This window comes from Trichechus manatus, unplaced genomic scaffold (genome assembly GCF_000243295.1).
Source record: "Trichechus manatus latirostris isolate Lorelei unplaced genomic scaffold, TriManLat1.0 scaffold00034, whole genome shotgun sequence".
Lineage (NCBI taxonomy): Eukaryota > Metazoa > Chordata > Mammalia > Sirenia > Trichechidae > Trichechus > Trichechus manatus.
This window is the reverse complement of record NW_004443970.1, coordinates 5,689,180-5,699,420: the sequence shown is the minus strand read 5'-3', so window position 1 is coordinate 5,699,420 and position 10,241 is coordinate 5,689,180.

Here is a 10,241-nt window from a genome sequence, read left to right as displayed (position 1 = left end):
GTATGGTAGGTTCCAGTAGGCTGTGCCTGTGCTGCTTGGGTGTGTGATGTTCAGCACACAGTTCAGTTAGGCAGGATTGAGGGTGGAGATTGTGATGTGTGGAGCTAAGATGGGTATGGGAAAAAAGAGAGAGAGGAGAGAGAAACAGGAGCCAAAACCAACAAATAAACAAAAAAGAGTACTAAGGGAACTTGCCATTGGTGTGGAGGGATGAGAGACCAAGAAATGGAGAAAAACAAAAAGAAAAAGAGTAAAAGAAAAATAAATAAATAAATAAATAAATTTTTAAAAGGTAAAACAAATCCCCTAGGGATCCCACCAGTGTGGCTGCAAAGACTAAGAAAGTAGCTCCCAGGCCACAAAGTACAGCCTGGCTAGAAGGGGTAGAGGTGTCACACAGCACCATATATTCAGGAGACAGGAGGAGAAGCTAAGTATAGAGAGACAAGAAAGTGAGAAATGAAGAAAGGCAAAAGGGGAAAAAGAGAGAAAAGAAAACAATCAAATGAGCAAAAAAAAGTAAACAGAAAAACAAACAACAAAACTAAACTAAACAAAAAACAAAACAAAAACCAAAAAAAAAAATAATGCCCCCAGGTATTCCACTTCACGGCTGCATGGACTGAGGAAGTAGTTCCCTAGCGTCGCGGTACAGCCCAGCTAGAAAGAGCTCCCAAGCAGAGAAAAGAAAAAGAAAACAAAGAAAAAAATGAAAACAAACAAAAAGAAAAGCCCCAGGGATCCCACCAGCATGGTGGGGTGGGCCCGGAAGCATTTTCATAGACAAGCCTTGCTTCACAACCTTTCAAGAAGAGGCAAAGACAGCACATGGAGCCAGGTATTTGAGAAAAAGGAGGTAGAGGTGGTGAGAGGTATGGATGAAACCAAAAGAAGCCGGAAAAAGCAACACCAGCAACAAACAAATGGCACTCAAGGAGCCGGCCAGTGTGGGCAGGTGGAATCCAAGTGGCAAAAGGGCTGAATCTGGTGTCTCCTGGCCAAGAGACTGTGGTCACAGAAAGTAGAAGAGGCCAAGTGGGAGTGGAGAAGGGTGGGGGGGTGGGAAAGCATATATCGCTGGTTACTGGTTGTTCTGTCTCCTGCTGGGAGCTTCGTAAGGCTGCTTTCCCATATTCCCTGTTTTCCATTCTCTGACAGGAGTCCAAGATGGTGAATCCATGCTGAGTTAACTGATAGGGGATCTCTGCACGTATCTCTCCTCACTTTCTGTTCTCTGTCAGTTTCTTATTCCATTCGGTGCTTGGCTGAGTTCTTTATCTCTTCATTTGATGCTTATGGTTTCAGGACTGACAACTGTGTCTGCTTAACTTAGTTTTTTGGGTCTTTGCTGTGGAGGGACAGCATGGTGCTTCTGTCTATAGTGCCATATTGGCTGGAAGTTACAAAATTCTAACTTACAAAAAAAGACCAGACTTACTGGCCTGACAGAGACTGGAGAAACCCCAAGAGTATGGCCCCCGGACACCCTTTAAACTCAGTAATGAAGTCACTCCTGAAGTTTGCCCTTTAGCCGAAGATTATACAGGCCCACAAAACAAAACAAGACTAAATGGGCACACCAGCCCAGGGATAAGGACTAGAAGCCAGGAGAGGACAGGGAAGCTGGTAATAGGGAACCAAGGTTGAGAAGGGAGAGTGTTGACGTGTGGAGGTGTTAACCAATGTCATAAAACAATATGTGTACCGACTGTTTAATGAGAAGCTACTTTGTTCTGTAAACACTCACCTAAAGTACAATAAAAAAAAAAAGTGGAAACAATCTAAATGTCCATCAACAGATGATTGGATACACAAAATGTGGTTTATCCATACAGTGAGATATTATTCAGCTATAAAGAAAAATGATATCCTGATACATGCCATTACATGAATGAACTTTGAAAACATGCTGAGTAAATTAAGTCAATTTCAAAAGGACAAGGACTGTATGATCTCATCTATATGAATGTAAGTACATAAAAATATAGAGAAACCAAAGATGATTAGTGGTTACCAGGGGTGGGAGAGAGGAAGAAAGGGGGAATTTTTGCTTAAGGGGCACTGAGTTGCACAACTTGAAAAATGTAATCAATGTCACTGAATTGTACATGTAGAAATTGTTGAGTTGGTATGTGCTTTGTTATATATATTTGTACCATAATAAAGAAGAAGAAAGAAAAAAAGGAATATTCATAGCTACTTTATTTGTAATAACCAAGAAATAATAATTGTCTAAATACTCAAAAACATTGGAATGGATGAACATATTATGATATATTCATATTGTTGTATACTAATCAAAAGAAAATGTTGACTATAATCTTTATGGAAGCAGATCCCCAGGTCTTTTTTCCACAGAGCCACTGAATGGGTTCAAATCCTTAGACTTTAGGTTAGCAGTTGATCACAAACCATTGATACATGCAACAACATGGATAGATCTCAAAAATATTATGTTTATTGAAAGAAGACATAAAAAATTCATAGTGTATGATTCCATTAGTTGTTATCCTGAGGTGGCATCGAGTCAGTTCTGACTCATAGCAACCCTATGTACAACAAAATGAAACACTGTCTGGTCCTGCGCCATCCTCACAATCATTACTATGTTTGAGCCCAATGTTGTAGCCACTGTGTCAGGCCATCATGTTGATGGTCTTCCTTTTTTCACTGACCCTCTACTTTTCAGTGACTGGAAATCTATTTATTTTCCAGTATCAGCAAAATTAATCTATGGTGATAGAAGTCGAAATAATGTTTACTTCTGGAAAAGGGAAAGAAACTTACTGGGATGATTTAAATATTCCGTATTTTGATCAGGATGTTAATTACATGTATATGCATATTTGTCAAACTCATTTAAATATACTGTTAACAGTTGTACATTTTACCATCTACAAATTATATTTCCCTAAAATTAAATATTAAAAGAGGTTAAAATTCCACTTACAGGCTGTGTGTCCCAAGGTGAGTTTATTAACCCTTCCCTGCTTTGGTAATTTTATAACTAAAACAAAAAAACAGAGGACCTATCCACAGGGTTGTTGTGATAATTAAATAACTTCACATGTAGGAAGCATTTAGAACACTGCCTGACACAAACAAACTTTAAAAATTATGATTTGGAGACATTCCTACCTAGAAATAAGTAATTTGAATACTTTGTCTCATTATTTCTATAGTAGTGCTGCAGGGAATTAATACGTATGGAACACTTACAATAGAGCCTGACACGTAGAAAGATCTCATTAAATGTTGTACGTCATCAATTTAGCTTCCATTAACCCTTTAACATCCTCTACAATATTTTATGATTACATATTATCTATCAGCAACATTAAACCATGTTCTGTTTTCCAATTACGTCAGGCTTCCTTATGCTATGTTTACACTGCTTGTTTCTTTAGTCTACCAAGTTTTCCCATCTGTCATTTCCTACTCATCTATCAAGATAATTTTAAATATCACACAGTTAGTGATAATATACATGGTGCCTCCCAGGGCAACCCAGAGTCAGACAGAGATGCAGAGGTCTGGCTCCTCTGATGGCCAGTTCACACTTGAGACTCCTTGTTGGGCTGATTCAGGCTTTTTTTGAATCTCTCAGAAGTTTGATGGCTTCTCCCAATCTTTCTTCCTTCCCATCTATTGGCAGGTGCTGATCTCTAACTAACATTTTGCACCCCAACCTCTTTCTCAGCTTTTTTTTCTAGAGAATTCAACCTGTGACAAAGAGTGCCAGGACTCTAGCCAAGTTATTTGTACCTTAGGCAGTGGAACAATGTAAGGAAACAATTAGAATATCAATAATTTAGACAAGTCAGAATCCCAGTTACTGAGAAGGGAAATGTCATAGAAAGAACCAAGCAGACATGATAAGCACGGGAGGGCTCAGAAATCAAATCAAGTCTTAAAGCATGAACACATTTTCTAGAATCTCCCAGGTGGTAATATCCTGATGCTTTTGATCTGGGAAGTAGGTAGGATAGGAACAGAAAGATGAAGCCTTTGGATTTAGCTAAGAAGAGAATATTTAGCCAGCTAGCATGCTCTACTATGGATTTATTAGCAAAAAACAAATTATTTGGGGTGTATATCTAGGAGTGGAATTACTGGATCATATGGTAATTCTTCCAAGTACAACCAGAAAGCTCCTTAGGAGCAAGGATGGCAAGACTACGTCTTACATACTTTGGTCATATTGTCAGGAAAGATCAGTCCCTGGGAAAGGACATCATGCTTGGTAAAGTACAGGGTCAGCGAAAAAAAGATGGAGACTCAAGGAGATAGACTGACACAATGGCTGCAACAATGGGCTCAAGCATAAGAATGATTGTGAGGATGGTGCAGGACCGGGCACTGTTTTGTTCTGTTGTTCACAGGGTTGCTATGAGTTGGAACTGACTTGATGGCACCTGACAACAGCATGGTAATTCTATGTTTCACTTTTTGAGCAATCACCAAACTGTTTTCCACAATGATTGTGCCATTTTACAATCCCACTAGTAATGGATAAAGGTTTCAATTTCTCCATATCCTGGCCAACATCAGGTGTTTTCTGTTTGTTTAAATCATAGGCATTTTAGTGAATGTAAAGTGATATTTCACTGTGGTTTTGATTTGCATTTCCTTAATGGCTAATGAGGAGCCCTGGTGGCACAGTGGTTGGCTTGGTCATCTACTGTTGCTATAACAGAAATACCACAAGTGGATGGCTTTAACAAAGGGAAATTTATTCTCTCACAGTCTGATAGGCTACATGTCCAAACTCAGGGTGTCAACTCCAGGGGAAGGCTTTCTCTGTCAGCTCTGGAGGAAGGTCCATGTCATCAATCTTCCCTTGGCCTAGGAGCTTCTCCGAGCAGGAACCTCAGTTCCAAAGGAGACGTTCTGCTCCCAGCACTGTTTTCTTGGTGGTATGAGGTCCCTATGTCTCTCTGTTCACTTCTCTCTTTTATATCTCAAAATAGATTGGCTTAAGACACTATCTAATCTTGTAGATCTCATCAATATAACTGCAACTAATCCGTCTCATTACACCATAGTGATAGGATTTACAAGACATAGGAAAATCACATCATACGATAAAACAGTAAACAATCATTCCATACTGGGAATCGTGACCTAGCCAAGTTGACAGATATTTTGGGGGGACACAGTTCAATCCATGACAGTGGTTAAGAGTTTGGTTGCTGATCAAAAGGTCAGCAGTTTGAATCCACCAGCCGCTCCTTGAAAACCCTACGGGGCAGTTTTACTTTATCCTACAGGGCCGCTATGAGTCGGAATTGACTTGATGGCAACGAGTAATGGCTGATAATGTTGAACATCTTTTTATGTGCTTGTTCATCATTTCTATTTCTTTGGTCAAGAACAAAAAGACAAACAACCCAATCAAAAAATGAATAAAGGACTTGAATAAATATTTCAAAATGGCCATCATTCTCCTAATTGAAACTGCCAGAAACCAAAAAACTATACCTCTCCACCCTCTGACACAGACATCAGGGAAAAAGCTCAGGACATTCCTGAGTTTTAAATTGGTTGCTTCCTTTTTTCATTATCAAAGACTGACATTAAGACAACAGAAAATAATGTTGAATTTGAAAGTAACAGCTGTGCTGTCTTCAACAATGCTTTATTAAAAATCTCTAAGTCGTGTACCACATTGAGTTTTCGACTTTTCAGAGAATAACACCAATTTTTATCCATTTCCTTGGATTTTTAATGAGCAGTTTTTCCCCTGATGTCTGTGTCAGAGGGGAGAGGTATGGTTTTTGGCTTCTGGCTGTTTCAGTTAGGGAGATGATCATTATTTTGAAATATCTATTCAAGGCCTTTGCCCATTTTTTGATTGGGTTATTTGTCTTTTTGTTGTTCAAAGGAAGGATGCAAACAGATACTTGAGCTCCATTGTTCATTGCAGCCCTATTCACAATTGCCAAAAGGTGGCAACAGCCTAAATGTCCCTCAACAGGTGAATGAATAAATGTGCTGCAGTTGATCACATTTGAATACAGTAGAAAATTACTCAGCCATAAAGAGAAATTAAATCCTAGTACATGCCATGATATGGATGAACCTTGAAAATAAAATTATGCTGAGTAAAATAAGTCAGCCACAAAAGGCCAAATACTGCATGATTCCACTTACATGGAATATCTAGGATAGACAAGTGTATGGAGACCATAGTTTATTAGTGGTTACCAGGTGCAGATAGGAGAGAGGAGAAAAGGCGGACTCGCTGGCTAGGGGACATTGAGATTTTGTTAAGGGTTATGGGAAAATTTGGAAATGGATAATGGTAATGGTTGAACAACATGATGTCACTGAATTTTATGCATAAATGTTGAAAAGGCAAATGATTTGTTAGATATGTATTTACCACAACTAAAAAAAAAACATTAAAGGAAAACAAGCAAACATAAAAAAATAAGCAATGGATGATTGTCGTATTAAATTGGCTGAGTCTGCCTATAATGATCATGACTGTTTTTAGCTGGGGTCAGGCAGGAATGAGTAGTGAAACTTTAGGGTTTTTTTTTTTTTTTTTTTTTGGTTTGTTCGTTTGTTTTGGTTTTCTTCCAGTCTGTTTGAAAATAAAATTTTAAGAAAATGTCAATAAGCATATCATGTATATGTAAAAGAATTTTCACCATTGGATGCAATTTCAATAGCCATAGTGTTGAGTTACTATTTTAGTTAAAGAGGAAGAAAATGGATGTTACACCTTAAATGAATGTAACAGAAGAAGATAAAATAGATTTTAGAAATTGTTTAGATATAGATGTAAAGGGAGATGAAGAGTCAAAAATGAAACCAGGGTTTTTGTTACCAGCCTTATATTGGGTATTGGAGTCATAAAACAAAATTGTGAAAGTTAGTAATGAGAGTTGACATGAACTAGGGAAGATGGTGAAATTAATTTTGGTGTAAATTTTTGGAGGATAAGTATTATTTTTAACTCATGTCCTCCAAAATATATAGCCCAGAGTCTTAAATGTAGTGAGTGCTCATTAAATAAATAAATATGTAATAGAAGGGAACTAGTACATCCAAAGGGAAATGTCTTGTTGGGGATTTAATTTATGGTTATTATTAACATAACATCTTATATAAGCTGTTCAGGCTAGAAGTTGTTGTTAACTGCCATTGAGCCAATTTGCAACTCATAGCAACCCCATGTGACAGAGTAGAAATGCCCCATAGGGTTTTCTAGGCTGTAATTGTTTATGGGAGCAGGTCGCCAGGTCTTTCTCCCACAGAGTAATAGAAAGAGGCAATTCTTCATGTCATTATAGGGATGTCTTCACCTTCTCTTAAGGGCCCTCATGGTGCAGTGGGTAAGAGCTTGGCTGCTAACCTAAAGGTTGGCAGTTCAAATCCACCAGCCAGTCCTTGGAAACCATATGGGGCAATTCTCTGTCCTATAGAGTCACTATGAGTTGGAATTCACTTGATGGCAAGAGGTTTTGTTTTTTTTTTTTTCTACTTTCTCTTATTCTTTCTTCTCCTCCTCCTCTTTCTCCTCTTCCTCTTCTTGTCCTTATCATTTTTCTTCTTTTATTTTTGAAAGAGAAATTCAATAAAGAGCAAAACAGAGCAAGCTTTCAAGACCAACTCATTCTGAACAGATGGAAAAAGAAGAATCTGTGCATGAAACAGTGGTATGTCAGAGAGAAAAAAACAAACATACAGCACAAAGAGGAGTTAAAGTAAAGGATCCAACTGAAAAGTTTCCTGAAAGAAGCTATCTTCAGAGAAACCAAATATTACAGCTAAGAAGAAACAGTAATAAAGGCTTTTGTGATTAAAAAGTAAAGATTCAATGTAAATGATCATATCAACCATAAAAAGAGTTGTTTCTAAAATGTAAGAGGCAGAAACCCTGTAACCTAACTCAAACAGGTCCAATGTTAATATTTGTGGGACCTGGAGAAAGATTACAAATGGGAGCCACGTACCATAAGTATAAATTATTTTAAGTTATAAATCAAGGTAATCAACTATTAAAAATGTTTTATTCTCTTTCCCTGACAAAAAGTACATTCATAACAATCTAATAAGCCAAGTAAAAATTTATACAGACTTCCACACAGAAAATGGTGATACAAGTACAGCTGGCCCCAGCTCCTGGCTCATAAATTCATAAATACATCTTTGCTCTTTTCTTCCCACTCCCAGCTCCGACAGTATGAGGGGCTTTGCATGCAATAATGTAGATAGTCCAGCCCACAAGTCATAACTCCCAAGAAACAACCACCCATTTGCCACTCTTTGAGTCTAGGAGTGTGCATACCAGCTGCATAATGCATCCTTGTAAGGAATGGACCTGGGCAAGACACCCATCAAGTTGCTTTAAGCAGACTTGAAGTCACATAGGTAGGGAATATGGAATAATAAAGAGGAACGGGAGGTTCTGAGTGGTATGACCTCTTGGTTCCATGGCCTGCTATCTATGGGGTGGGGAGAGGGGTATGACTAGAGTAGGGCCAGATTGAGGCCCTTTGAATTGCAATGTCCCTAGAAGGGGGTCACTCTTGCCTGAATCTATGGGTTATCTGAGTCTGAATTTTAATATGTAAGTAGGACCTATAAGAGAGTTTGTCTCTGGTTACCTAAGGACAGAATTTGGTCAGTGAATAGAATCTTTCTTTTTCTATATTCAAGAGCTTTGAATAAAATTAGAGCATAGAGTATAGTTTTTCAAGAAGTAAATATATTTGTGCCCAGTTCCTTTGGTGGAATTTCGGGCCAGCTCAGCCCCCGTTCCCAGTGGGAACAGCACAGATCTATTGAGAAAGTTCCCTAAACCATCTGGAGTATTATGGTGACATTTACTTTCCTCTAATTTTCTCACAGTGTGGCACTCAACTTTCTCTATTCTTGAAGGAGATCCCTGAATTTTAAACTGGCGTTTTCTTTATTCATTATCAAAGACTAACATTAAGACAACACAAAAATAATGTTGCATTTCAAAGCAACAGCTGTGCTGTCTTCAACAGTGCTTTATTAAAAGTCTAAGTTGTGTACCACATTGAGTTTCTAACTTTGCAGAGAACAACACCAATTTTTATCCACTTCCTTGGATTTTTAATGAGGAATTTTTCCCCCGATGTCTGTGTCAGAGGGGAGAGGTGTGGTTTTTGGTTTCCAGCTATTTCAGTTAAGAAGCTGATCATTATTTTGTATACTCTAACATCCCTAATAAATCTGATTAGGGGAAATTCTGACACAAACAGTGGCTTAGTTGACATCGATTTTAAAAAGGCATTGATAATTACTCCAGACTGATAAATCTCATCTGTTTCAACAACAGATGCTTTTCTACTCAAAGGCCCACACAAAAATGTATCTTCATTTTTTCTCCTCTGTTTTCTACTCACCATCTTGTGCATTATGGAGTGTGTAGCAATGAATAATCTAGAGAACAAAAGGAAGAGCCGATTCAGTTCTGAATTAAGTCATCAAAGCCACTCAGATGGTACAGTGATGCAAAGGTGCACACATCATCGTTCTAAATCTATCAACACTTCCATGCTGTTTCTTCAATAGGAATAATTGGATGATTTATATTTCCTGCAGATTTTTAAAGATGATTGTCAGGGCATAAAACAGATTAGTTTTAATAAGAACTCTTCATATGAGCACACAGAATAAGAGTGATGGGAAAAGTAAATGGAGGTTTTCAATAAATGCATTGATGGAGCTGCACCAAAAGAATATTGAAATAATGAGGTTGATTAAGCAATTAGGAGCATCTCACTTATTACATTTACTGTATTTCAAAATGTCTAATGAATTTATTAATGAAAAGTTTTACTGTCTTTAAATAATGAGTCCTTTCTTTTTTTTAAGCAGCGTTGAAATGTGATACTTATGAAAGTGAAAGCAACTCACACAGAAAACATGATAAAGTGCCGATCCCACCATACTCAGCTGATGTACAGGATTCTTTATGAAATAAGTGTTATATGAGATAAACTTTAGTAAAATAATTGATTTTCATTCCTCTTAAAAAATTTTATCCTAGAACTCATTTTGAAAAGAATACCTACCTACTACCCATTGCCCTTGCGTCAATTCTGACTCATAGCGACCCTATAGGACAGAGTAGAACTGCCCCATAGGGTTTCCAAGGAGCACCTGGTGGATTCGAACTGCCAACCTTTTGGTTAGCAGCCGAGCTCTTAACCACTGTGCCACCAGTGCTCCTTGAAAAGAATATCGGGGCATAATAA